Here is a 5,877-nt window from a genome sequence, read left to right on the forward strand (position 1 = left end):
TCTTTCCTTTCATGTTCACATACTCTTGTATTATCACCTATATTCATCGCTATATATCAATCTTCATTGCATCCTCATAACTTTGATAACATATTTCTTATACAGAACTTTGTTCTTTATCATTTCTTATACTTGTATTTTCATTTCTTAAAATTCTATGCAAATGCTTATCTAATTTTCTACATCATAGCTATCTAATCAGAACCCAACTATATTCAGATTCACATCATACTTGATTAACTCAACTTTACCTTTTATTCCAATCTTATAACTCTATCACTTTTACACTGACAGTTAATCAATAACATCTGTCCAATCTAGAACACAACCCTAATCAACCAATCACATACATCCTTTCCAATCGAAATTATCTCAAAATTCGTTTACTTAACTTGTCAATTTCACCTCCATTCTCATACATCCTATAATTTCTGTTGTTCAACTGAACATTTTGACTTACTTTGTCTTATAAACTGATCATCGATATACCTATTCCTAAACTCTTCTTATCAATCCTCAGCTTTACTCAAATATACAAATCTTTATTCCCTTTACTATACCACAGTACTATGATCCAAATATACAATTGTATCCAGATCCATTTCATATTTGGTTGTCTTATCATGACAACATCTCAAAATATTAAATTCTATACCTTTTCCATCACATAATCTGGTTGGCCAACGCTAACTCTTTCCATCCAAAATACAAACCCTTATTCTATCCACATTCTTATTAATACACAATACTATTCCTTTATTTCAAACTCATCAACTCTGACTATATATATCTTATATGCTTGTCACTGATGCACTTATTCTCGAACTTTCCAAAATTCTAACCACATCCTTAGATCTTTTAACATCCTTATGGTGACACTTGCTCACCATATTCTATCTTATTCACTTTATAACAAAACTTCTTCGTATCACTTTTTCGATTCGACATAGTGAGAACCTTTATAACTATTCGAATATGATTTCAATTTCTGAAATCAACCTTTAATCTTATAAGACACTTTCTGAGCTTTCTGCTCTTCATCCTGCCTGGCCAGGGCAGGTGAATTGCTATCACCATCAGATTTGTCAGCTATCGATTCACTTGTCATTTCTTATAATCACATTTCTATTGTATTCTATTAAACTTATTCTATCAGCAAGACAACATATTCCTTACATTTTCATATCAGAATTTTTTTTCTATTTTGTTGGCATGTATACATTATACGACACTCTAAACTTCGGTTTATACCAAGAATCGACTAAATCGTAGCTCTGATACCATTAAATGTAACATCCCCAACCCGTACCCGACCCGGATACGAGTATGAGGTGTCACATTGACTTTTCAAACTTTGACTCTTGACAAAATTCAAAGAAAATTTAAAACTTTCCTTAGAGTAAAAGTGGTTTAGTTACATAAATTGACCACAATACCCAAAATCAATCAGAGCATAACTAATTCAACCAATTAGTACATGCCAACTATACTCAAAATAACCAAAACATTTAAATTCTCTATTTTCTGATCTGAAATTTTTGTAAGGGAGGTGCTGACCTGTCTTACTCTTCTTCGTTTCTCTTCTAGCTTTTGTAACTTACGTGTGAAACAATCACACGCTAAGTCTATGACTTAGTGAGGCATAAAAACTTATAATGCACTTTATAACATATATCAATACATGCATGTTCTGTTCTACCATGCTATACCAAATTACATGATTCTCTCATATCATGAAAAATTATATCAGATTAATTACAATAAATAAATACATACACATAACTCATCATTAACAGTTTATCATGTAATCACATACTTTTATGCTTAACCTTTTCAATCAAACACTCTACACACAACATCCTATCATTTCTATAACATTTATCATAACACTAACATATATTTGTTTATATCTCTTGATTAGCCCATGTACATATGTGAGAACTATAGATATGTGAGTTTATGGAGGTTGTGCACTAATGCTGTCACCACAGCTCATATAAATGCACCGAAGTGCCACATAGAATTGCACCGTAGTGCCGCGTAGAATTGCACCGTAGTGCCATATAATAATGTCCAAAAGGACTACATATCATTCCTTAAGAATCATATACATATACTAGGGATCAAGTATGTGTCTCACCAGGCTTCACACATGTTCCAAAGAATACATATATGTCCCGAAGGACCACATAGACCCTCGACTCTTGGCATGCCAACTATACCCCTAGCTCTCAAGACACATAACATGGGCATTTTCTTTTATACTTATCATTTCACATAACACATAGTTCAATTACTCATAGAACATTTTCATATGAGTCACATTTACCTATCACATAGCTTATATACTTTCTCACGTAGTTACATAGATCCATATCCTATAACATATATCCCAAAGTGCACATAATCACATATATCATATCATATAGCTTAGATCATTTCTCAGATATTCATATAAACATACATATCATATCTTGTTCACATATGATCATATATGCTTCATATAACCCATAGAAACACCTAGAACACTTTCTCATAGCTTACATCAATTTTCAGAGTCCTTTCATATTACCTGATGGCATATATCATATAAATATAATAACGGATATCATATTATCTACCTTATGCTCCATTTCTTTGTATTCCCTTAGATTATAAATTATGTCATATTTCTAAACATATCATTTAATAGTATTTTTATTAGGTACTAATTTAATCTCTTTACTTAATTCAATTTCATATATTCATTATATATTTTCATATAGCTCCATTATACTAATTCTCATAATAAATCATACCACTATGTACTTGTCCAACTCATGTTTCCATTATGCATATACTGTTACCCATGTTTACCTAGTTCATATCACTTCTTATAAACTCACTTTCATCATATTTTCCTATTATTACATATTTTACTCATAACCATGTATCCACATAGTCTTATATTTCATTATCATATTACATATATTTGTTCTCCTATGACTCTTAATAAACATCTATTTCTATTTCCCTACATCTCTCGACTTATCTTCTATATTCCTATAATTTCATAACTTATTTATATCATTTTCCCTTTTCACTCACATAAACCATCTATTTATTTAGTTCAATTTCTCATGACTTCCACAATACTCTTTAATAAAACTTTGTAGCTCTTCACTTTAATACATAAACCATAGTTTCCTTTAATTTTCAATCTTCTCTATATAACTTATGTATCCTTATTTATGCCCTCGAATTCATACTATTCTCTTAGAGTCTCCTAACATTTCTCGTATAATCACTTATACCATATCATATGACTTATACTTGATTATCTTATTCTCTCATGTTCATTTCATTTCTTATAACTCTATCATATAACTTATTCCATGTTCTTCCATTATTACATAATAAAATCTTACATAAATCATATAGCATATACAAAACATATCATTATCATTAGTCATGCATACATACAATCAATGTAATACATATAATCACATATAGTTATAACCAACACATAATCATGTCTATGACTTCATGCATATTACTCTAGGAAATAGACTCATCGCAAGTCTTATTTCTATTAAATACTACATGTCACTAGTATGCACTCACCTTGGCCTCACTAGTCAATTCCAATCTCTTATCTTTCCCTTGATCGATCTTACTTGCCAAATGTTCTGGAATTGCTTTACGCGTAGAATCTCCATAAATGTACATTTTGAGGCAATCATTAGATACCTACACCTTGTAATTGGAAACTAGCAGCTTAAACAAACTTATTAAACTCATATTCACAATTTTCCTTTAGGGGGAATTGGTTCCCTCCTGTGGGGGTATCGGTTCCCATCTGGCATTCTGGAATTCCATGTTCGTTTGAGGGGTATCGGTTCCCCTTGAATGGGTACCGATTCCCCTTACCCAGAAATCACATTTTTGAGCTCGATATTCACTTCATTTCAGCTTAAACCTTCATATTTTACTTCCTTTAATATTCCTAACTTCCATACACATATTTAAACTCATTTCTATTCCATAATCACTTCTTTAAACCCAAAATTCCATCATTTACATGGCATTCAAGAATCACACTAAATTTTTAATGTGTTCTAATTCCAATTCCAATACTTCATACTTCTTAATTAGATTGATTACAAGTCAAATTCATCCATAAAACTTCAACAACCATACCATATCAAAATTTCATCTTAAAACTCATATTACAAATTCCTTCTTAATTCATTTATCTTATTGTTTAAATCCCATATAAGCTTTCCTTAAGCTTATTTAATACCCAAAGAATCAAAACTAAGCTTAAAACTTAAGAATTAACCAACTGAAATTAAACTTACCTTTGCCATGGAGCTTACGGGAAGAGAGGAGGAAGGAGATGACCCAGCTCCAGAACTTTCTTTTCTTCTCACCCTTTCCACGTTTTTATCACCTTAAAAGAAAGATAAAAATCTTTCTGGTCAAATGACCATTTTACCCTTAATTTTCTTTAATAATTACTAAATAACCTTCAATATATATTTATAATATTCATTAAATTATTTCATTCTTCTACGTTAGTCACCAAATTTTGAAACTTTTCAATTTAGTCACTAACCTGGTATTGCGGATGTTACAAATCTCCCCTCCTTTTTAAGAAAATTCGCCCTCGAATTTTCACTGAACATTTTGATAAAACATATCTTCTAATGTTCTCATGTTGCTTCATTTACTTACTCTTTCTTGTCATCATCAGGAAACGTACTTTTCAATCCTTTAACTTTTCAATTACCTTTTTGCTTTATACATTCATATCATGTCACTTATCACTTAAACAACAACCAGTAACTTCAATCCATTTTCATCAATCAACATCATAAATCCATCTCTAACTACCTTATAATAATAACCAAATTCGTTTTCCATCATCATTTAATCAAGAACACAACCTTAAATCTTCTTTAAATATGTTTCAACATATACTTTATAAAATCTTTTCACCTCACCAATCACTCTTTTCTCACTTGTATATCCAAAAATTATCACCTACACTTCCATATAACATTTATCGTGTTTGATCCTTTAACTCAATCCCATTTCATTTCTTTATTTCATTCTTCCTTTATTTATTCCTTATACACAAATCATATATTTCCTTTCATGTTCACATACTCTTGTATTATCACCTATATTCATCGCTATATATCAATCTTCATTGCATCATCATAACTTTGATAACATATTTCTTATACAGAACTTTGTTCTTTATCATTTCTTATACTTGTATTTTCATTTCTTAAAATTCCATGCAAATACTTATCTCATTTTCTACATCATAGCTATCTGATCAGAACCCAACTATATTCAGATTCACATCATAATTGATTAACTCAACTTTACCTTTTATTCCAATCTTATAACTCTATCACTTTTACTCTGACAGTTAATCAATAACATCTGTCCAATCTAGAACACAACCCTAATCAACCAATCACATACATCCTTTCCAATCGAAATTATCTCAAAATTCGTTTACTTAACTTGTCAATTTCACCTCCATTCTCATACATCCTATAATTTCTGTTGTTCAATTGAACATTTTGACTTACTTTGTCTTATAAACTGATCATCGATATACCCATTCCTAAATTCTTCTTATCAATCCCCAGCTTTACTCAAATATACAAATCTTTATTTCCTTTACTATACCACAGTAATATGATCCAAATATACAATTGTATCCAGATCCATTTCATATTTGGTTGTCTTATCATGACAACATCTCAAAATATTAAATTCTATACCTTTTCCATCACATAATCTGGTTGGCCAACGCTAACTCTTTCCATCCAAAATACAAACCCTTATTCTATCCACATTCTTATTAATACACAGTAC

The sequence above is a fragment of the Hibiscus syriacus genome, unplaced genomic scaffold (assembly GCF_006381635.1).
Source record: "Hibiscus syriacus cultivar Baekdansim isolate YM2019G1 unplaced genomic scaffold, ASM638163v2 tig00111848_pilon, whole genome shotgun sequence".
Taxonomy (NCBI): Eukaryota; Viridiplantae; Streptophyta; class Magnoliopsida; order Malvales; family Malvaceae; genus Hibiscus; species Hibiscus syriacus.